Source organism: Sciurus carolinensis (assembly GCF_902686445.1).
Source record: "Sciurus carolinensis chromosome 14 unlocalized genomic scaffold, mSciCar1.2 scaffold_124_arrow_ctg1, whole genome shotgun sequence".
In the NCBI taxonomy this organism is placed as follows: Eukaryota; Metazoa; Chordata; class Mammalia; order Rodentia; family Sciuridae; genus Sciurus; species Sciurus carolinensis.
Genome location: NW_025920109.1, coordinates 435,982 through 460,922, shown reverse-complemented (window position 1 = coordinate 460,922; position 24,941 = coordinate 435,982). Strand labels below are relative to the sequence as shown.

Below are 24,941 nucleotides of genomic sequence, written 5' to 3'. Positions count from 1 at the left end.
GCAGAGGTGGCCCCTCACCACGGGTCTTGTAGCCATTTTAGGAGGAAACCCAGATCCCTGGCCCAGGGTGAGGCTTCAATTTCAATAACTTTATTGGTGATCTTGCCCGTGGGAGGGTCAATGCGCCCATGGTCTCAGGAAGAGGGAGCACATCGCTGGAAGGGATGGGGTGTGCTATTGTGGGGGAGTCCCAAGGGTGGGTTTCCAGAGTGGGGATGGAGGGAGACCCAGGGGCTTGCCGAGTCCCTGTAGGCCAGGAGGTTGGGGACCACGGGGCATGGTTTCCTGCGGCGGGGATTCCCTTCACGTATCCCCAAGGAGCACAGGTGGGGCCCACGTGCCCCTGATGCTGCCGCTGGGGTGTTTGTTCCCCGCAGGGTGTAGCTCTCCACGCCAGGTGGTCCCCGACTTGAGCTGCAGTCATGGGAAACACCACCAGCGACCAGGTGTCCCGGGAGCAACCTGGTGCCAAGGCTGCATGCGCGGAGGGTGACGGCACCCATGCCCCGGGCAAGGAGCACAAGATCATGGTGCGAAACACCAACGGACCCTGGCATCTTCAGCCTGCCCAACTCCAAGGTACCGGTCTCTGCACCCCTGACCATGGTAGTGCAGCTGCTGCTTGGCTTCTGGGCTTCTCCTCCTTTCCTTGGCTCCTTTTATCACACTAAACTGGGTTGAGGGAATTTTCTTTTTAATTAAAGGGATATTCTGGGTAGGGAGGTGTTCTATCGTAAATTCTTCTTGTGGTGCTGCCTCAATATAAGGCAGACATGGAGTTCTTCTTTTCTTGGTGTTTTGACCAAGCCATGAGCTACATTTTTAGGGCAAATACCATAGACACCTCCCCACCCTCACCATCCTTGGTTCTCCTAGCAATTTATAGGTTGAAAGCTCTGGTAGGAAACTTGAGGGGGTAGGTTGTTTGAGTCGCTGGCCCTAACTCAATTGCTTACATTTTTCTTGAAATTACTAAGCGAATTTTTTCCTGGAACTTTGTTTGGATCCTTTTTGGTCTTTTAGGAACTCTGCACTTTTCCCCTTTGGCATGACTGTGAGCAGCCACTACTTATTAACTAGAATATTTGTGCCTAGTTTTGAAAATCAGTAAAGTGCAACATTTAGTTGACTGTTCAGTTTCCATCCTATATTTTGTAGTTGTGGTGACACAGACTGTGCTTTCAGACCAGCTTCTCAAGTGGGAGAGTCAGTAATTCCCAGATAACTCCACTGTGCAGTAGTCCTTCCTTAGTCTAAAAGCAACAATTCATTGCTTCCCTGCAAACCTTGCTTTCAATTGAAGTAGTTACAGGAAGAGGTCAATTGTGTTCCCCCCACAAGAGAAAAGACAGATGGAGCTGACAGTAATGTGATTACCATCCTAATGTTTCTAATAACTTAGAAGTGTCAGTATAAATACATTTAATTCTTTCTGGTAGGTTGAAATAGAAAAATGGAGGGATTGAAGCAATTGGGGGATATGTTTGAGGCTTTAGAGAGAAATTAGTTTTATTTGCCACAGCAGTAGTACATGGAATTTGGATGCTATGGTTTATTTTTTGGATCTCAATTAAGAACATCATCATAGAGGAAGATATAAGAGTTGTTGAAAGTGGCATTTCATGGGGCTTTTTCTCCATTCCTTTCTTTCCTCTCCCACTTCAGAACTTCTTCCTCATCATGTGGTCTGTCCACCCAGACATCTGTATTTCCTTCTTTAAAGCTTTCCCAAGCTGATCGACCTCATTGTATTTTTACCCCTTTTTCTACATCAATGACTCAAGATTTAAGCACATTGTATTTGTCACACCATGACTGAAGTCATTGATGTCCTGAATTAAAGTCAAATTGTTCTGTGTGAATAGGGGCCTATTCTGGATCATTCTTTCCATCATTCCAATCTTGCCATTTGGGAAACAAGAAAATGGTTCATATAATTCTTAAGGTCCCATCCAAATCTAAGGGTTTTTGACCTACTCTTTACATCCCTCAGTATTTTACTAAAACCTCTTAAAACTATCATTTTAATGTTGTTTTCCTTTTTTTACCAGTGGTTCTGCTATTTTACTTAAAGAAATCAACATTTTACTGGTCAGTTGCATTCATTCCTACCACAGAAATGTCATGTGATAAGTGGAAGGGCTTTGCTTGAAATGTTGGAGCATGATTAGTTTGTGGTTTTCAGATTCTAAATGAAAAATCCTAAGTTGTAGAATATATAAAAACAGTGGCAGTGGGACCTCCATTGGATGCCAACCTTTTTCAGCAGACTTATTCAATGGTTCTCAATCTTATTTATGTATTGGTATCACCTGAGGTTTGTTTAAATAATTTATGGAAAATTTGAATCATTTACAAAGTAGGGAGAACAGTATAATAAACTCTGTGTACCTTTCACCAAGTTTAGAGATTGATCAAAGCATGAATGAATGTATATTATCCATACCCTAATCAACTATTCCTCCACCAATTTTTTTGAAGCAAATTACAAATGTTATAACAAACTATGTTGTACCTCAAAAGGTGAGGTTTTTCTCTATTTTAACATAATAGCAGTCTTATCTGGGATGGTTTTAAAAATAGATTCCCAGCATTTCTGCCATTCGGCACTAGGATTCACTCTCACTTTCTGTAGTCACCGGTTGCTCTGCTGTGGGGGTGCTGAAGATCCCCAGGGAGCAGGCCTGATTTTTGAGCACCAGGAAATGGTTCTCAGAATGGAACTGGCCCACTAGTGGGAGCCTTTCTGACCAAAAAAAGCTCCGAGTCCCGGAGCCAGTGCAGCGCAGCGTACTCCGGCACTCAAGCAGCTTCAGGGACCAGGATAGGGCAGCCAGAGACTTCCCCAAGTAGCCTGGACCCCTGCAGAGGGAGGTGCCTTTCAAGGCTAGCTTCTCAGAGCAGACCGCCCAGTGAGAGGCTTTCTACATAGAACCAGCCACAAGCCCCCGAACCAACGGAGAGCTTCGATCCGCAAGCAGCCTCTGAGATCAGGGCAGGGCAGCCAGAGACCTCTTCAGGCGGCTCTGCCCACTCCAGCTGCAGGCTCTCTTCATGGGGTGATCCAAGATGGTGGCCTAGAGGGAGACTGCACCCCCAATCGCTCCAGAACCCAGGAGTTAAGAAGGGGAGGCATTGAGAGACTCAGACTGAAATAGAGCTACGGGTGAGTCTGCCCACTGAGTAAAGCTCGGCCCGGGTGGCAGGCCCAGATAGAGGTGGCTTATCGGAGCCGGGCAGGGCAGCTAGAGTCTTCCACAGGAAGTCCTGCGCACTCTGGCGGTGGGCCCCGCCCACACAGCCAGCTTCTCCAGGTTCCCGGAGCAGGCCCGCGAGTGAGAGCCTTTCTGACCAGAACAAGCTCCAAGTCTGGGAACCAGCACAGCACAGTGTACTCTGGCACACAAGCAGCTTCAGGAACCAGGATAGGGCAGCCAGAGACCTCCCCAAGTAGCCTGGACCAGTGTGGTGGGAAGTGCCTTTCAAGGCTAGCTTCTCAAACCAGACCGCCCAGTGAGAGGTTTTCTACATAGAACCAGCCACAAGCCCCCGAACCAATGGAGAGCTTTGATCTGCAAGCAGCCTCTGGGATCAGGGTAGGGAGCCAGAGACCACTTCAGGAGGCTCTGCCCACTCCGGCTACAGGCTCTCTTCACGGGGCAATCCAAGATGGCGGCCTAGAGGGTGACTGCACCCCCAGTCACTCCAGAACCCAGGAGTTAAAAATGGGAGGCATTGAGAGACTCGGACTGAAATAGAGCCACAGGTGATTTGCCCACTGGGTAAAGCTCGGCCCGGGTGGCAGGCCCAGATAGAGGTGGCTTATCGGAGCCGGGCAGGGCAGCTAGAGTCTTCCCAAGGTAGCCTTCCACACTCCGGCAGTGGGCTTCTCCCACATGGCCAGGTGCACGGTGCAGGCCCACAGTGAGAGCCTTTCTGCACAGAGCCAGTTCCAAACCGTGGAACCAGAAGGGGGCTAGGGGCAGTTTTCTTCAGATGTGCTGCTTTATCAGATTCCTGCAAGACATCAGGCTACTGAAGGCTGGGAGGTGATACACTGGAAATCTACAGGGACACTATAAGCCAATAGCGGAAAATTGCAATATCTCAGGGTCCCACTGACAGCTGACCAATATGAGAAAACAAGGGAAGAAAATGTCCCAAACAAACCTAGATACTACATCAATAAAACCCAATGACAGCACAGCAGAAGAAATGTCAGAAAGGGAGTTCAGAATGTACGTAATTAAAACAATCAGGGAAGCTAATGAGGAGATGAAAGAGCAAATGCAGGCATTGAAGGAGGAGATGAAAGAGCAAATGCAGGCATTAAATGATCGCACCAATCAACAGTTAAAAGACCAAATATGAGAAGCAAGAGATCATTTCAATAAAGAGTTAGAGATACTGAAAAAAAACAAACTGAAATACTTGAAATGAAGGAAAAAATAAACCAAGTTAAAAACTCCATAGAAAGCATAACCAATACGATAGAACACCTGGAAGACAGAACCTCAGACATTGAAGACAAATTATTTAATCTTGAAAGCAAAGTTGGCCAAAAAGAGAAGATGGTAAGAAATCAGGAACAGAATCTATAAGAATTATGGGATATCATGAAAAGGCCAAATTTAAGAATTATTGGGATTGAGGAAGGCTTAGAGAAACAAACCAAAGGAATGAACAATCTATTCAATGAAATAATAACAGAAAATTTCCCAAATCTGAAGAATGAAATGGAAAACCAAGTACAAGAGGCTTATAGAACTCCAAACATACAAAATTACAACAGACCCACACCAAGGCACATTATGATGAAAATACCTAACGTACAAAATAAAGACAGAATTGTAAAGGCCGTGAGAGAAAAGAATCAAATTACATTCAGAGGGAAACCAATAAGAATATCAGCAGATTTTTCAATCTAGACCCTAAAAGCTAGAAGGGACTGGAACAACATATACCAAGCCCTGAAAGAAAACGGATGCCAACCAAGAATCTTTTACCCAGCAAAACTTACCTTCAAATTTGACGATGAAATAAGATCCTTCCATGATAAAAGCTAAAGGAATTTACAAAAAGAAAGCCAAAATTACAGAACATTCTCAGCAAAATATTCCATGAGGAAGAGATGAAAAACAATGATGCAAATCAGCAACAGGAGGCGCTAGCCTAAAGGAATAGCCAAATAAAGGAGAAACCAAATCATGTCAAAAACAAATATGAGTCAATTGACTGGAAATACAAATCATATCACAATAATAAACCTGAATGTTAATGGCCTGAATTCATCAATCAAAAGACACAGACTGGCAGATTGGATTAAAAAGAAAAATCCAACAATATGCTGCCTGCAAGAGACTCATCTCATAGAAAGAGACACCCATAGACTAAAGGTGAAAGGATGGGGAAAAACATACCATGCACACGGACACAGCAAAAAAGCTGGAGTATCCATCCTCATTTCAGATAATGTGGACTTCAAACCAAAACTAGTCAGAAGGGATAAAGAAGGACATTACATGCTGCTTAAGGGAAGCATAAATCAGCAAGACTAACAATCATAAATATCTATGCCCCGAACATTGGCTCATCCACGTACGTCAAACAAATCCTTCTCAATTCCAGAAATCAAATAGACCACAACACAATCATACTAGGCGATTGTAACACACCTCTCTCACCACAGGATAGATTGTCCAAACAAAAATTGAATAAAGAAACTATAAATCTCTACAACACAATCAAAAATTTAGACTTAACAGACATATATAGAATATACCATCCAACAAAGAACGAGTACACTTTCTTCTCAGCAGCACATGGATCCTTATCTAAAATAGACCATATTTTATGCCACAAAGCTACTGTTAGCAAATACAAGAAGATAGAGATACTACCTTTTATGCTATCAGATCATAATGGATTGAAATTAGAAATAAATGACAGAATAAAAAACAGAAACTTCTCCAATATCTGGAGATTAAATAATACACTATTATATGATGAAAGGATAACAGAAGACATCAGAAGGGAAATAAAAAAATTCTTAGAAGTAAACGAGAACAAAGACACATCATATCAAAATCTCTGGGACACTATGAAAGCAGTACTTAGAGGAAGATTTATTTCATGGGGCGCATTCAAAAAAAGAAGTAGAAATCAACAAATAAACCACTTAACACTGTAGCTCAAAGCGCTAGAAAAAGAGGAGCAGACCAATACCAAAAGTAGTAGAAGACAGGAAATAGTTAAAATCAGAGCCGAAATCAACAAAATCGAAACAAAAGAAACAATTGGAAAAATTAACAAAATAAATAGTTGGTTCTTTGAAAAAATAAATAAAATTGATAAACCCTTAGCCACACTAACAAAGAGAAAGAGGGAGAAAACGCAAATTACTAAAATTCGGAATGAACAAGGAAATATCACAACAGACACGAGTGAAATACAAAACATAATTAGAAGCTATTTCGAAAATCTATACTCCAACAAAACAGAAAACCACGAAGACATCAACGTATTTCTAGAGACATATGAATTACCTAAACTGAACGAGGAGGACATACACAACTTAAATAAACCAATTTCAAGCAATAAAATAGAAGAGGTAATCAAAAGCCTACCAACAAAGAACAGTCCAGGACCAGATGTGTTCTCAGCCGAATTCTACAAAACCTTAAAGAAGAGCTCATTCCAATACTCCTCAAACTATACCATGAAATAGAAGAGGAGGGAACCCTCCCAAACTCGTTCTATGAAGCCAATATCACCCTGATACCTAAACCAGACAGAGACACATCGAGGAAAGAAAATTTCAGACCAATATCCTTAATGAACATCGACGCAAAAATTCTCAACAAAATTTTAGCAAATCGCATACAAATATATATTAAAAAGATAGTGCACCACGATCAAGTGGGTTTTATCCCAGGGATGCAAGGTTGGTTCAACATTCGGAAATCAATAAATGTCATTCACCATATCAACAAACTTAAAGTTAAGAATCACATGATTATTTCAATAGATGTAGAAAAAGCATTTGATAAAATACAGCATGCCTTCATGCTCAAAACACTAGAAAAAATTGGGGTAGTGGGAACATTCCTTAACATTATAAAGGCAATCTACACTAAGCCCATGGCTAATATCATTCTAAATGGTGAAAAACTGAAAGCGTTCCCCCTCAAACCTGGAACAAGGCAGGGATGTCCTCTTTCACCGCTTCTATTCAACATCGTCCTTGAGACTCTAGCCAGAGCAATCAGACAAACCAAAGAAATTAAAGGATACGAATAGGAAAAGAAGAGCTCAAACTATCCCTGTTCGCTGATGACATGATTATATATTTAGATGAACCTGGAAATTCCACCAGAAAACTTTTAGAACTCATAAGTGAATTCAGTAAAGTAGCAGGTTACAAGATCAATGCTCATAAATCCAATGCATTTTTATACATAAGTGATGAATCTTCAGAAAGAGAAATTAGGAAAACTACCCCATTCACAATAGCATTGAAAAAAATAAAATACTTGGGAATCAATCTCACAAAAGAGGTGAAAGACCTCTACAATGAGAACTACAGAACACTAAAGAAAGAAATTAAAGAAAACCTTAGAAGATGGAAAGATCTCCCATGTTCCTGGATAGGCAGAATTAATATTGTCAAAATGGCTATACTACCTAAAGTGCTATACAGATTCAATGCAATTCCAATTAAAATCCCAATGATGTACCTTGCAGAAATAGAGCAAGCGATTATGAAATTCATCTGGAAGAATAAAAAACCTAGAATGGCTAAAGCAATCCTCAGTAGAAAGAGCGAAGCAGGGAGTATTGCAATACCAGATCTTCAACTCTACTACAAAGCAATAGTAACAAAAACGGCATGGTATTGGTACCAAAATAGACAGGTAGATCAATGGTACAGAATAGAGGACATGGACACAAACCCAAATAAATACAATTTTCTCATACTAGACAAAGGTTCCAAAAATATGCAATGTAGAAAAGACAGCCTCTTCAACAAATGGTGCTGGGAAAACTGGAAAACCATATGCAATAGAATGAAATTAATCCCCTATCTCTCACCCTACAAAAACTCAACTCAAAATGGATCAAGGACCTCGGAATCAGACCAGAGACCCTGCATCTTATAGAAGAAAAAGTAGGTCCAAATCTTCAACTTGTTGGCTTAGGATTAGACTTCCTTAACAGGACTCCCATAGCACAAGAAATAAAAGCAAGAATCAACAACTGGGATAGATTCAAACTAAAAAGCTTTCTCTCAGCAAAGGAAACTATCAGAAATGTGAAGAGAGAGCCTACAGAGTGGGAGAATATCTTTGCCAAACATACCTCAGATAGAGCGCTAATTTCCAGAATCTATAAAAACTCAAAAAATTCTACATCAAGAATACAAATAATCCAATCAACAAATGGGCTAAGGAAATGAACAGACAATTCACAGAAGAAGATGTACAAGTAATCAACAGATATATAAAAAAATGTTGAACATCGCTAGTAATAAGGGAAATGCAAATCAAAACTACCCTAAGATTTCATCTCACCCCAATTAGAATGGCGATTATCAAGAACACAAGCAACAATAGGTGTTGGCGAGGATGTGGTGAAAAAGGAACACTCATACATTGCTGGTGGGGTTGCAAATTAGTGCAGCCACTCTGGAAAGCAGTGTGGAGATTCCTCAGAAACTTGGAATGGAAACACCATTTGACCCAGCTATCCCACTCCTTGGCCTATACCCAAAGGACTTAAAGTCAGCATACTACAGAGATACAGCCACATCAATGTTCATTGCTGCTCAATTCACCATAGCCAGATTGTGGAACCAACCTAGATTCCCTTCAATTGATGAATGGATAAATGAACTGTGGCATATATATACAATGGAATATTACTCTGCAATGAAGAATGATAAAATTATGGCATTTGTAGGCAAATGGACGAATTGGAAAATATCATGCTAAGTGAGATAAGCCAATCTCAAAAAACTAAAGGACAAATGATCTCGCTGATAAGCAGATGAGGACATATAATGGGGGGTGGGAGGGGTTAGCATTAGGTTTAGGGTTAGGTTTAGGGTTAGGGATAAGGAGAGCGGTAAGAATGAAGGAAAGAAGGACTGTATAGAGGGAAAAGACAGGTGGGAGGGGTGGGGGGGAAGGGAAAAAAAATAAACATCATTGCCCTATGTAAACGTATGATTACACAAATAGTATGCCTTGACTTTATGTACAAATAGAGAAACAACATGTATCCCATTTGTATACAATAAAAAAAAAAAGATTCCCAGATCCTATTTCTAAATCAGAATCTTAGGTTATTCTTAGGCATATGCAAAAATTCCTGTCTAATACCACCTTTCTGACAGAATGCATTGCTTTTATAATATGGATACTAGGTTTTCTCTTATACTAATTTCTTATAATATTGTAAAAGCCTCTTCAGTTTTCTTTTTTCAGATTTTTCCTTTCTTTTAGCTAATTAAGTAATAAATCTGTGCTTCTAGGGCTGTAACCCAAGGCCTCACGTATTCTAGGCAAGTGCTCTACCTCCAAGCTATATCCTCAGACCTTGGATTTTATTTGAGATTATATGCCTGGTTTCTCAGACTGTAGTTTTGAGGAATAGTGAGAGACAGTATGGAAAGTAGACTTTTCCATTCCCCACCACCACCACACATGAATAAATCATAAATAAATAAGCTAGTCATTTTTAATGCACTTTATTTTGTTTGGTAATATCTTTACTTAACACTGTATAGAACTTTTTAGCTGTTACCAGTTTAATCCAGTTTAAGGCAGGGCTTAGCAAATATTTTTGGTAAAGAACCACATGGTAAATATTTTAGACTATGTGGATAACACAGTCTTTCACAACTGCTTCCACAGTGGCATGAAAACTGTTGTAGATAATAGCATACAAATGAGTGTAGCTATTTTTCAGTAAAAACTTTATAAAAGCACCTGGTTTACCAGCTGCTGTTCACCAACTACTGGTCTAAAGGGATGGTAATAAAAAAAAATAAAACTGAGGAGTTTATATTTTTCAGAATCCTGAAAATCTTATTTGATTATATAATGTTTTTGTTAAAGGAAACTGTGTTTTTGTCTTTCAGTGTTTGAGGTGCCAAAATTTGCATTCCTATTTCTGAAATAGAATAAACCTGGCATAGGTGATCAAGAAAGATTTCATAACCACTTTTTTGTTCTAGTACTGCCTCTCACAAGCTAGGCCAAGTCCTGTACCACTAAGCTACATTCCCAGTCCACTATTTCTCCATTTTATAAAATCAATGATCTGGTTTTTTTTATTTTAATTAATTAACTGATTAATCTGTGGTTCTGGGGCTTGAACCCAGGGACTTGCATAGGCTAGGCAAGCACTCTGGCACTGAGCTATTTCCCCAGACCTTCAATATTAAATTTTTAATGTCCCTTCTTTGTGTAACTTATTAGCTAAAAGAGAGTTTATAATATTTTCATGAAGTTTGGTATCTGTATCTTTCTTTACAACTGATAATTGAGAGCTGTTTATAATTGCATGTGAAATATATATAACTGATTTAATTTTTAAAAATATGGCCATCTTTTGTTTTCATTTTTTTCTCTCTCTTAAAAGATACTCAGAACCATGTTATAATTGCTTGCCTATGAATTAAACTGGCAGTAGGGTGTAGGATTTTCTTTTTTTTTTTCTTTTTTTTAAGGGAAATCTTGAGGCTCTGAAAGAGTAAGTAATATATGCAAACTCAAAAGTTAGACTATGATTTATGCAGCACTTGAGCATAAGCCTTTTGACCATTTTTGGTTCAAGATGAGTTTTTTTTCTGTGGTTTGTAAAAATCTGATTTATTCTAATTTTAAGGCTTATTTGCTTAGCTGAAGCTTAGCACCCCTCTCTACCCTAAGAAGGAGAATGATCTTTTTAAGAATTCTTGGGTCACAATTTATTCTAAGGATAACCTACTCCTTCTTACAGCTCCCTGGGAACAAAGAGTTTGTATCATAGCAGCAGGATTTGGATGACTCCATAAAGTGCACCCAGCAGTCCCAGCCTACTGTTATCCACTAGTCTGAAGGAGGCAAGGAGGTCTTCATTTCTGGTTCTTTCAACAACTGGAGCACTAAGATTTTACTGATTGAGAGGTGAATATAAGTGTCTTCACTGAGGCTGAGGGGTCCAGGAATAGAACCTGACCTGATATCCTTTCTAATAAGAGTGAGCAGATTGGAATTCCCATCTTCACTCACTAGGTGATTTCTTTGGAATACAGCCTTTTCTGTGACCACTGAGTATCTATGGCATTGTTTTTTAACCTCATCATGAATCAGATGCTTTACCACTTAGAATATCATTACCTCAAAGGAATTTATAATAGCTTTGTGGGTGTATTATTTATGGTGGTGTTGCACAGGTCTTTTCTATGCTTGGAGGAAGCCTGTAACTGACAGAATCTGTGCTCTGATTCTGCACTAAAGCAAAACACATTGTAAATTTTGAGGTGGTAGTGTTATGTGGTACTTGTAGAGCAATAATGAATTAACTGATTATTAGAATGGCCCAGATAACCAGATAGGTCATTTTCCAGTAATGGTTCACCAAAATATGGAAAGTACCTTAAGGACTGCTATATCCCAAATATGTTAACATACTTATATTTGTGAGGGATCTGTTCTGCTAGAGTAAAATAGTTATATCAAGATGAACCATATTGGGAGATCATTGACTATTTTTTTCTAGGCATTGGTTTAAGAACCAAAGTTGGGGGCTGGGGAGATAGCTCAGTTGGTATAGTGCTTGCCTTGTAAGCCCAAGGCCCTGGGTTTGATCCCCAGTACTGAAAAAAAAAAAAAAAAGAACCAAAGTTGTTGGAAGGCTTGGCAAACATATGTCCAAGATGATATAGATAAAGAGATTGGATTTATACATTATTTTTTATACCAGGGACAGAGTGTCTTAGGGATAATGGGAAGTCATTTGTATAATACTGTAATTACCACTTGGTTTTCTATATTTTTTCTTATTAAAGGAACTTGACTGACATTCTGTTTTCTTCTACAGCCTTAATGACTTCATTGCCATCTCAGATCTCTCTGAGGGGAAAGCAACAATACAAGTTTTTTGTAGATGGCAGTGGGTTCATGATCCATCAGAGGTAAGGCTTTGATCTCCAAAGGTCACCATGACTTAGCAACCTCATTTTAACTATCATTGCTCTCTGAATTGATGATAGCAGTTCCCTTACCTTAAAGGGTTCCTCACAATAAAAGATGGAGATGCTGAGTGTGATCATTTGCAACCTTTAGTAGAGGCAGAGAGGTTGGGGGAAGAGAGGGATTCAAAAAGGGAACTCAAGAATATTTTTCTGCTTATTGTTTCAGCCTGTGGTTACCAGTCAGCTTGGCACAATTAACAATTTGATCCATGTCAAGAAATCTGATTTTGAGGTGTTTGATGCTTTAAAACTAGATTCTATGGAAAGCTCTGAGACATCTTGTCAATGTAATTTTATAATATTTACTCGCTTTTGCCTTGTCTTTCTTGTAACCCAGAAGTGGTTTTTAAATTTCCTTCCTGAGAGTTGTCATTTAATTTTGTTTTTTATTTCCATTTCTCCTCAGAAATCTTCTGACTCCTGCATATATGTGCACATATTTTTTATAAAAAAAAATTTCTCCCCTTCTTTACACCAAAAAAATCTAAGTCTAGTGTACTTTAACTTTTTAACCCAGTATCTACACTAAGACATTTAATTTGCATTGCAACCCAATACACACATACACAGATATACAGAAGTGTAATATGTGGTGTAATATTTGCCTTTATTCCCTGTGATGTATTCTTTTATGTTTTTTTAAAAAATATTTATTTATTTATTTTAGTACTAAAAATTGAACTCAGAGACCCAACTGAGCCACAACCACAACCCCTTTTATTTTGAAACATGGTCTCACTAAATTGCTGTGGCTGGCCTTGAACTTGAGATACTCCTGCCTCAGCCTTTTGGGTCACTGGGGTTAGAGGCCTGTGACACAGAACATGGCTGATATTGTAATTTTATTGCCCATTGATGGGTTATAGTCTATTGTTTGAAACCTCTTTCTAGTAATATTTTAAGTTTTCCATTGATCTTTGGTGGTATCACCCAGCAGAGACTAGATGTGCCTTGTTTGTCTTATTAAGCTGCCTCAACTTAATTTGCCAGTTTGATAAATTGGTTGGCAGTTGTGTATTTTTATGAGACCCTACAAGTAGAGTAGTCCTCAGGGAAAAGTAGCTTAAAAACCAGAAACCACACATACAATAGCATGCAATTTTTTTGCATATAATCAAAATTTTGTAAATTTTTGAGTTAAAAAAAATCTCTGGTAGGGGAAAAGACCTCTATTTACTTTTGTTTCTTTTTTTTCTTTTTCTTTTTTTTTTTTTCTTTCCTTGCAGTGCTGAGGATTGAACCCAGGGCCTTGTGCTTGCAAGACCACTCTACTAGCTGAACTATATCCCCAGCCCCTTTTGTTTCCTATAATATTATTTTTTCTAAGACCTTCATCTCTACTTAACTATGTCAGTAAAGCAAATATTCTCCAAACCACATTTATAATTACTGCTTTGCTACTTTACAGTAAGATCTATGCCTATCTAAGAAATCGTGTGCTGTATTTACAGAGTATTCTTCTCTCTTTGAGTTCAAAGCCTGCCTCTGTCTCTAAGTAGCTTTACCCTTGTGGACAAGGCTCTCAGTGTTTCTCAGCAATCATGAATCCTGAGGTGAAACATATTAATAATCTCAGGGCATAAGAGTGACCTGTAGTTTCTAAACTTGCATAGTATAATACTTATTTAGGAAATTTGGATAATATTGTTTTCATTATATAAGCTCTCAAAGTTAAGCTAGACATTCTTCTTGACTGGTGGGCAGTGATTTAAAAGGGTTTAAAGATACAAAATTAAAATATGAGGCCACTGGTAACTACATTTTTGCATTATATGATACTGGTAAAGCAACCAATGAATAGTAGTCAATCATAACTAGGGCTGGGGAGATAGCTCAGTCGGTAGAGTGCTTGCCTTGCAAGCACAAGGCCCTGGGTTCAATCCCCAGCACTGCAGGAAAAAAAAACCATAACTATACATAGAGAAGACCAGCATACTTTTGATATTTCTTACTTTCTTCTTTCACCTAATTTCCCAATCCATTGAGGTAAACCTTAGAATACATTTTTATTAGGTTTTAATTTGCACTAAGTTTAGTTGAGCCAGTTACTTAACCAATTTGTATTTTTTTTGGATGATGATGATGATGAAGATGATGATGATAAGAAAATTTTAAAAAAAAACTATTCTGTGTACTTCCCAGAAGTGTTTTTTGGATCACATGACATAATAACTGAATGTGCTTTGGAAAGTTTATAAGATATTGTATAATATCACTGTATTTATTAATTTTGCTTTTGCTTCACATATATTTAACTGAAATTAGTTCTTTAAATGAACTATTATAATCTTCCACTGAAGAGTATAAAACATTTTTAAAAAATCTTTAAACAAAATCAGTTTTCTTTATTTTTAAAATTTTTTTCTTCTAGGATGCATTATTTCTACTTTTGAAGTATGATTTATATACCATAAAATTCATCTTTTTAAATTGTACAGTTTCATAAGTTTTAGTATATTCAGAGTTGTATTACATTACCACTAATTCCAGAGCATTTTTATCATCACCAGAAGAAATCCTGTGCCCATTTGCAGTCACTTTCCATTCCTTCCTCTCTCATACTCCTATCAACCACAAGACTACTTTTTGTCTTTATACATTTGCCTAGTCATGGTGTTTTCTGTGTGACTCTTTCACTTAGCTTAATGTTTTCAGGGTTCATCCATATTGAAACATGTATCTATTTATGACACAATAATATTCCATGGTATGGACATACCATTTTGCTTATTTGCTATTGATAGACGTTTGTATTGTTTCTGTTTTTTGGTACTGTAAACATTAACATACAACTCTTCATGTGGGCACATATTATATCTTGGATATATACCTAGGAATGTAATTGTTGGGTCATGTGGTAACTTTCCATTTAACTCTTTGAAGAAGTACCAAACTGTTTTCCAATATAGCTATGCTATTGTAGATTCCCACTGGCAATGGGAATACTGTAGTTTGAAAGTTCTACCTTCTCCATCTTTGCCAGTACTCATTAGTTTGTCATTTTACTTATAGCCATCCTAGTGAGTATAAAATGACATATTATTGTAGTTTTGATTTGCATTTCCCTAATGGCTATTGCATATCTCTTATTCTTATGTTCTTATTTGTGCATTCATTGTAGTATCAGTAATCTTAGAATTTGTAACATTGTTATCTGTTGCTTGAGTGGGGGAAAAAGGAAATCTAATTTTTTCATATTGTTTCAAACAATGTTTGAAAGCTTACAAGGCCTCTTCACATCCATTATCTCTTTAGTTTCCTCAATAACATTGGAAATAGGGCAAGGATTCTTTTTATTTTTATAGATGAGGAAACTGTGGTAAAGGCATTTTCCAAGGTTGTATGTAAAGCTGATAAATAGGGTAGCTCTTTCCTGAGCTCAAGTATATGATCCCTCTCCTCTTCATGGAATCTTGTTGCTGTGTTGGGCAACTTTTTCCTTGTACTACTTGACACTTGTAGACCCAACAGGTTAAAAGTTATGATCCATGACTTCTGTATTTAATATTAGTGGCCATGTATTTTTCTATGCATTGTCCTAATTTTTATGCTTTTCCTCTTATTTGTGGAAATATATTTTAGATCTTTCCAGCTCACCTCCTGGTCCTTATGATCAAGGAATGTATATATTTTGATTTGAAGACACATTCAAATCCCCACCCATCCTTCTTCCTCACCTACTCCAAGTTATTCTTAACAAGGACACTAATACTTCTGTAAGTATATTGATATTTTTTGCTAGAGGGTCTTGGGAACTGTAGGATCAATTTGGCCAAAATTTAGTAATCCTAGAGGTTGGGATTATTATAAAGGTATATTGAGATTACAAATCATATACATAGGAATAGCACTATAGACTCCTTTTACCAAGGATATGTTGTTAGCTTATTCAGGAACTAAAATAAAAACTTATAGTTGTCTCTTTTCCTGAAAAAAATCAGGACCACAGTGTATTTTAGAACCAATTTCTGAGATTTCTATTCCAACATGAGATAAGGAATACTTATCATTGGGAACATACAAAAGAGTTACAATTTTTGTTTGCATATATTTGACTTCTGTATTCATTCTCATTGATTTTCACTAAGATTACTTTTGCCATTTAATGCAAATCTTCCATAGTTGTTGTAGTTAAGATTTTTGTTTTAGTTTTATTAAGACTAGCAGATCTTGATGGTTAAGAAGAACTTACATTTTAGTCAGTGGGTCATTTGTTTTTAATTTCAGTGCCCTGTGTCTGTGTTCTCACTAACTGACTTGGCCAGTGATTGAATGGTCTATTTTGTTTCCCAGTTTCTTTTTGGGTGGCTAGAACCTTTATACCATCTTATTATTTGAGTTCATAGCAGTAAGACATCATTTGCAGAAAGTTATATTTAGTTCAAAGAATGCTTAAATGTGATAGTAAGACTTCTTCCTCACATTTCAAATGTGAAATTGAGCTACTTTAAGGTGCCATTCTTGTATATACCCAAATGCTTGCTTCTCTCCTGTACAGTAGGTAAAGGAGAAATGTGACCAGACTTGCTCTGTCCCCTCTAAGTTTAGAGTCCTCCTTGCTTTCTCTGCTATTTTAGAGTCTGGGATGAAAATTTCTGTTCTGTTCTATATTGTCATGTCTGGGGTTAGGCAGTTAGAATAAAGTTATATATCTCTGTGACTCCCAAACTAAGCTGATTGTCATCAGAATGACCTCTGAAAGTTTGTGAGCATACATAATCAGTGACTCCATCTCCAAATATTTCAAATAAGAGCATCAATATTCAGTCATATCCCAACACTTTTTGTGTTATTTTTATTTTGAGACAGGGCTTCACTAAGTTGCTGAGACTGTCTTTGAACTTGTGATCCTTCTGCCTCAGCCTCCCAATTCACTGAGATTACATCCATGCACCAACATGTATGGCACACTGCTTTTATTTCTTAGATGTGTATAGTTAGATTAGGGAAATCACTGGTAGACCTGACTGTAATAGATTATATGGTAATATAGAAAATTTAAAAATATATTGTTGAATTTTACTTTTATAATTACCTTGTGAGCTATTATTATTAACCCTGGTTTTATAGATAAACTAAGGCTCAGAGAAGGTCAAATTGCCAGTAATTAACAGACAGGAATGAGATTCAGTGTCCTTATCCTAATTCCATGCTATATCCTCTGAATCATCATGCCAGGCTTACCAAATAGGTCTTTCTTTCACCTGCTTCTCATTTCTACAAAATATTTGCTGGGATTGTGTGTGCTGGTGTGTTTTACTGGGGATCAAATCCAGGGCATGTGCATGCTAGGCAAGCACCCTACCCCTGAGCTCCACTCCAGCACTTTTATTTAATTTTGAGACAGGATCTTGCAAAATTGCCTAGTCTGCCCTCGAACTTGTCTTAGCCTCCTGAGTAAGTAGTATTACAGGCATACAACACCATGCCCAACTGAAGTTGATTTTTTACCCACCTTCTGTCATATTTAGGCTTTGTGTCAGCATACTCTGGTCAAAGTGTTAACCTGAGATGCATTCATTATGGATAATACAGTATGGGGGGAAATTTAGGAAAATATATTGGATTCTAAATTGGATTGACTTGGGTTCTTTGGCTACTGAAAAAAAAATGACACCATGATTCCATCAAGGTCAAACTTGAATTGGCTTGTGCTTCCTAAAGCATCTTTTTCTGGTCTACTTGACTTGTGGTCTTTTGCTTTAACCCTTCTAAATCTGCCCCACCTCTCCTGCAGTGACAAGGACAAATAACAGAGGTGGTTCAGGGACATCCTGAATCTCTCTTCCCCTTTCCCTCTGGCCTCTGTGGTAACCATTCAGCAGCACATATGCAGTTCTGGAGTGCCACCTGCCTTTGCCTAACATCCCCTAGCTCCAGGGCACTTAAATTGACTGAAGATGAACTGCTTCATGTTTTCTGTCCAATTAGCACTTTTCACACACTCATTCTTATTCTTAAAGAAGCTCCTGCCTTGAGTTTTCCTTTTGTCAGAAATTAGAAGGCCTAAGGTAATATGCTATGTATTTTAAGACTCCAAGTAGTTTTTCACATACTTCTCTACTACTTGGGATCTAATTTCCCTTCACTGCTGCTTCCAAAGCCCTTAATAGTGACAGTTTTTGAAAAGATGAAGTAAAGATATTGGGTATTTGAAGGAGTCAAGATTAGTGCAGGCCTGTGTACCTGGATCTTAAGAGGGGAAATTCTGACTTCCATTCCCATTGATAACTCAGAACAGTGACCCTACAGTTCTTCTTGCTTTCAGGAATTTCTGTTATCAATTACAAAATTGAAATTCTGGGTCAATATTACAAGTTGGGTGTTAGAACTAGTGGTGTGGGTGCTGTCCTTAATAGGGCCTTAGAAAATAATAGAAAGGGAATTTGGACAGGCTAAGCACATTTTAAATACACAAATGTTTAGAAATGTTTGTGATAACATGAAGGTGGTGTTTCTCTCCCCCTTTAGCAGAGTTGCATTCTGTAGATTGTTTGGGAGAGTGATTTACAGTAGAATATCTGAAGATGAAATAAAAGGAATTGACAATCCAGGGATCCACCAGATCAAGAACTAGTCTGGGCTCAGAGGATTCTGAGGGTATCATCTTATTTTCAGATGTAGCAGAGAATTGTGGTAGCAACTACAACTACATGAACTAAAAATTCAGGGGAAAAGGTAGAACTATCCAAGGTGAACTTTGATCAATAGTCATTTTATCCTCTGGGGTCATCTTCTGATTATGGGTCTGGACTGTGTATGACCTTTGTCTAGTCAGAGGATATCTGATAAGGTAATAAAGCTCCTAGCAGTATGAGCTAATAGAGGGTGAGTTGCAAACTTGAGGGGCTTCAGATGTGCAGCCGGCTATCCCCCAAAGGACACTTACTATATGGGAATTGTAAAGAGAAACCACAAAGCTTATAAGAAGTGGAGTAAAATCTCTTAAAGATGTATGATGCTAAGGTCATAAAGACTAACTAAAGCAAGAGTACTCAACTGAAGCACATGGTTCCAAAACATTTTCCAAGTATTAATGTAAGGTAGAGTATTATAACTAAAGAGCTTCCCAAAATGTTTTTGAAGAAGCAAACTGAATACCAGAAGAAAACTCAAGGATACCTGTCAGAATAAAAAATATCCACCTCTCCACATGGTAAACAGCTACCATGATTGACAGCCAATCAAAAATAACTAAGAAGACTTCTAGGCAAGATGGAATAACATGAACTAGATTTACCCTGCCACCAAAAAAAACATTCTGGATGCATTATATGAACCAATACTTTTCAGGCATTGTCTTAGTCTATTTGTGCAGCAGTAACAGAATACTGAAGATTAAGAAATTTGCCAAGAAGCCAGGCATGGTGATACATACCTGCAATCCCAGCAACCCTGGAAGCTGAGACAGGAAGAACACAAGTTCAAGGCCAGCAGTCTCTAACTTAGTGAGGTCCTAAGCAGCTTAGTGAGACCTGTTTCAAAATTTTTAAAAATGGCTGGGTACATGGCTTTGGTTAAGTACCTCTAGATTCAATCCCAGGTACACACACACACACACACACACCATATATGGATATGTATACAAACACATATAAAACATGTATTGATTACAGTTCCTGGAGACTGGGAAGTCAAGAACAAGGGGCTAGTATCTGACTAGGGCCTTTGTGCTATGTCATCCCATGTGGATGGTGGAACTCAATCTTTTATAAGGAATTCACTCCTATGATAATAAACCCATTCTCACAGTAACAGTTTTAATCCACGAATGATGCGGAATCTTCATGGCCTAATCACCTTTTAATTTTACTATAATGGAATTTAATTTTGTAACATACTTTTTGGGAGATACATTCAAACTACCATAAATATTAAATACCAAGCAATGAAGAATGATGACCTCTGAAATATGGGAAACAAATGAGGTGGACCCTTTAATTGATTGCCTCAGCTTACTACCCTAAGAATATTTCTAATTTATGACTGGAAATTTCTGAGTTATGGATTTCCAGCCTACTGAACTGCCTAAGTTGAGAACATGGAATACAGAACAGAAGGGTTTTCCATTAGTAGTCGGGAACATTTCTCTCAAGACTGAATGCTGATAGTAGGCATAAAAATGACCCTCCAAAGATATCTTTGTGTTCATTCCTAGAATCTATGATTAGGTTAGCTTAAATGCCAAAGTGTAACTAAGACTATAGATGGAATTTAGGTTAGCTTGAAATGGGGAGTTTGCCATGGATTATTCAGTTGGGCCCAACTATAAATGGAAGAAGCACTCAGTGATGTGATATGAAAAGATCTTGACCTATTTTCTGACTTTGAAGTTGGAAAAAGAGGATAATGAACCAAGCCATGTAGGTAGCCCCTGGGTGCTAGAAATAAATGAAATGAATTCTCTCCTACAGCCTCCAGGAAAGAGAGGGTTTAATTTTTCCCCAGAGAGACTCATTTTGGAGTTAGGAACCAAAGAAATGTAAGATAATTTGTGTTACTTTAAGCCACTTAATTTGCTATAATTTGTCACAGTGGGCATAGAAAAACTAATGCAAAATCTAAATGTTAAAATGCCAAGTCATGGGGATCAAGTTACTTCAACATATCTGCATCCCAGAGCAAAGTCCAAACATATTTATAGAAAACAAATATAACTAGCACTGAGTAAGATAGAATTTACCATATCTGATGTCCAATAGAAAATTATGAAGCATTCAGAAAATGGAAAAATTAAACCATAATGAGAGAAAAACAATTGAATTTCACTCAAAAGTTACAGAGAATAGACAGAGCAGACAATGGACATTGAACGATATAATTTTTTCTACATATTTGGAAAGATTAACTATATGACCACACATGTACGTATTTATGTCACTTGAGCTTCAAGAGATTAGAACTGCAAATCATGAGAGGAAATACTCAGATAAACATTAGACATTGCTGTTGGATATGGAAAAAAAAAACCCTAAAATAATGAGGTCTGAGAAAAGGGAGTAAAAAAGAAAGTCATACATTAATAGCATTGATCCTTTAACAGTGCAGTCCTGCCCAATGAGAGAACAATCCCATAGAAAGGAATCCAAATCATTGATCCTTTCCCAGATATATCCTTTCCCAGTGGCAGTACAATGGAACCCTGAAGGGAAAGAGATAAGCACTGAACATTGACACCCCCAGACCCTCCATTCTTCTCCAAGTAAAAATACTGCCCAGTAAAAATAAATTTTCAAAGTTTCACAAAGCTGTTTCCTGAGTGCTCAAACTGCTGACCCCATACCCCCTCCCATTTCACCCAGAAAGACAGATGCCAAATTCCTGAGTGTCCAAACAGACATACTCATTACTTAAGTCACCTCTCAGTATAACCTATATAAACCCAGTCTCCTTTATTCAGTGGCCCATTTTCCACCATAAAAGTGGGTCAAGTGGCGTCACCCCATTCACACATCTCACCCAGTCCTGCATAAGACTTCATTTCTGAATAAAGAGCTGATTTGTGAAGTTCGTGTCTACACCAGTCTTTTTGTACTAACAATTGCAAAACAATACAAACAACTCAAAATAAACAACAACAAAAAAGGCTTTTAAAAATGAACAGTGCAGGGAAATTCAAGGTGCTGGGCTATGGGAATTCTGTATTCCTTGTTGTTCCATGAACTGGAATTTGAGCAGCAAGAATACTGTTTTGAGAGGTTGGTGAAAGAGGGATTTCACTTAAACAGTATTGGGTCATCAAAGTGTGTTAGAGACTCAGAAATTTGGATACAAGGTTTTCTAGAGGCAAATGAGAGGGAGGAGGGGTATGAAAAATGGTGGAATGGGACAGACATCTTTACCCTATGTACATGTATGATTAAATGAAGTATGAATCTACATCCTGCACAACCATAGAAACGTAATGATGTACTCCATTTGTGTACAATGAATCAAAATGCAGTCTGTAAAAAATAAATAATTTAAAAAAGACTATATTACAGCCAAGCAGTTTGCAGTGCTGGTTCAACACAGAGGGAAAGAGAATGCAGAGAAACACAACAGATTTAGTAAGAAAAATTTTGAGATCAGAAAAGCAGCCTGCCCTCTGCTGATTGAGAGGCTGCACTGTACATGGTGTTTACCAACTGGTGCCAAAGAGCTGAGGCAGAAGCTATCTTGAGGTGGTCATGATGCAGCACCTGCTGCAGGAGCTGGGAGATCTGAGCAAATAGAGCCCCTTCTGTTGTTGTGGGAATTACTGTCTGGCTGTCTGTCCCACAATTGACAAAATTAAATTAAGAGGCAAGGTGTTGCCAAGAAAGGTGACTTTATTTGGAAAGCCAGCTCAACAAGAGAAAAGGAGAACTCTTGTCAAAAAACCCTTCTTGCCAGGAAGTTGATCCAAGATGGTTGATATAGGTGGCCTTTGGGTGTTCCTAAGACTGGTGGACATCTTCCTGCAGCAGGAGGCCTGGATGACGCACATCCTACTGGATTACTTAGTTATGAGGTGTTTTTCAGCAAGTCTCAAAAACCATGATCAGGGCTGGAACTGTAGCACACTGGAGCTCATGCCTAGCATGTGTGGGGCACTGAGTTCAATTTTCTGCACCGCATATAAGTAAACAAATAAAGGTACCTTGACAACTAAAAAAAATTTTAGGATAAAAAAAATATCCTTTCTCTATTGTTACATACTACAAACTCCCCCACAGTGAATGTACAACATCCTTCCTCAGTTAGTAGCAAAATCCAGCTAAGACCTGAAACATCCTCATGCATGATTTTACTAGTTTTAATGAAGCCAGGTGGGTGGGGCTCTGCATAGCTGTCATTTGTTCCCAGGCCTTCTCCTTGAGGGATGGTGAAGTGTGTAGATGGGATCAAGGCGTTTGCTCTCAGTACCCAGCCTAGACATAGTCCTCTCAGATGTGGGGGTGAAATGTGTGTGAAGAAGGGTAGAGTGCAGCCACTGAGGGAAGGTGCAATGTGTGGGTAGAAATTGAGTGCTTGGTTTTAAGAAAGGACTGAACAAGAGAGCAACTGTTTCTGAGAGTACAGCAAGTCAGAGTGTGTGCATGTGTAAAAGCAAACACTCTCACAATCTAATCCTTCCCTGGCTTGGGGAAGCCAATGGATGGTGGATGCCCAAGAGGCTGCAGCTCTTTTGGCCTATACATGGAAGTGTTGTACCAGGTCTGGGTTCTGCTTCTGCAATCACCCCACTCAACATCCCTGAAAGACCCATTAACCTCTGCATTCTGGCGGTGAAGAACATTAGAGACCACCGTCCATGTCCCTGAAGCAATGTCTCACAGAAATGGTGGTTTGAACCAGTTTTCCCAAGTTCCCTCCTTGGGCAGCCTCCATCTCTAGAGAAATGAAAATTTCTTGAAGCTTCAGCCTTAAGAGAGAGGTCCAAATGCGGGGGAACAGCCAGCCATGATCACCAGGGTCCTGGTTCTGATCCTGCGATTAATTTACTGATGCCATCAGTTCATTTTCCTTTCCCTGTGGTTCTTTGCATCACTAAAATTCTGAATTTCCAGCTTTAAAGTACTTACTACTAGAGGTACTAATATGAAAGAGACACACAGTGTCCCATTCTTCTGGAAGGCTTCAGTTTATAAATAACTAATCCTTCTGGACAAAGCAGACCAGAATGGACACAGGGTGACCTTCCAGTGGTGCACAGAGGATGGTTGTATGTACTGCTAATATATTGAAATGCTTCTCTTCTAGTTGGTAAATAGCTGTTGACCAAGCACTGGGTTGGCCAAATCAAATACAAAGAGCACCCCATTAAATTTGAATTTCAGATAAACCATAAATAATGTTTAAGTATATTCTTTTTTTAATTAATTTTTTTTATTTTTACAGATTACATTTTGATTCATTGTACACAAATGGGATACAACTTTTCATTTCTATGATTGTACACAAGGTAGATTCACGCCATTCATGTAATTATAAGTATACATAGGGTGATACTGTCTTTCCATCTCCCAGCCTCTCCCACCCAATTTTCCTCTACACCTTCCAAAGTTCCTTCATTCTTCTCTTTCTTCCACCAAACCCCCTTGTTATATATCATCATACACTTATCAGAAAAAACATTTGACCTTTGATTTTTTGGGATTTACCTATTTCACTTAGCATGATCTTTTCCAACTTCATCCATTTACCAACAAATGCCATAATTGTATTCTTTTTTATGGCTGAGTAATATTCCATTGTGTATATGTACTACAGTTTCTTTATCCATTGAACCATTGAAGGGCATCTCGGTTGGTTCCACAATTTAGCTATGGTGGATTGAGCTGCTAGAACACTGATGCAGCTACATCACTGTAGTATACTCATTTTAAACCCAGGAGTGGGATAGCTAGGTCAAATGGTGGGTCCATTCCAAGATTTTTGAGGAATCTCCATACTGCTTTCCAGAGAGTCTGCACCAATTTGCAACTCCACCAGCAATGTAAGAATGTGCCTTTTTCCCCACATCCATGCCAACACTTATTATTGCTTGTGTTCTTCATAATAGCAATTCTAACAGAGTTAGGTGAAATCTTAGGGTGATTTTTATTTGCATTTCTCTAATTACTAGGATTGATGAGCATTTTTCATATATTTATTAATCACCTTTGTATCTTCTGTGAACTGTCTGCACAGTTCCTTAGCCCATTATTGATTGGTTCTTTGTATTTGGGGAGTAAAG

At 38.4% G+C, this 24,941-nt stretch overlaps 1 pseudogene; it reads left to right on the top strand.

Annotated features, from left to right (window-relative positions):
- The first annotated feature begins 422 nt into the window (after nucleotides 1-422).
- The window catches only part of LOC124973319 (5'-AMP-activated protein kinase subunit beta-2-like), a 31,135-nt pseudogene continuing 6,616 nt past the window's right edge, over nucleotides 423-24,941 (top strand).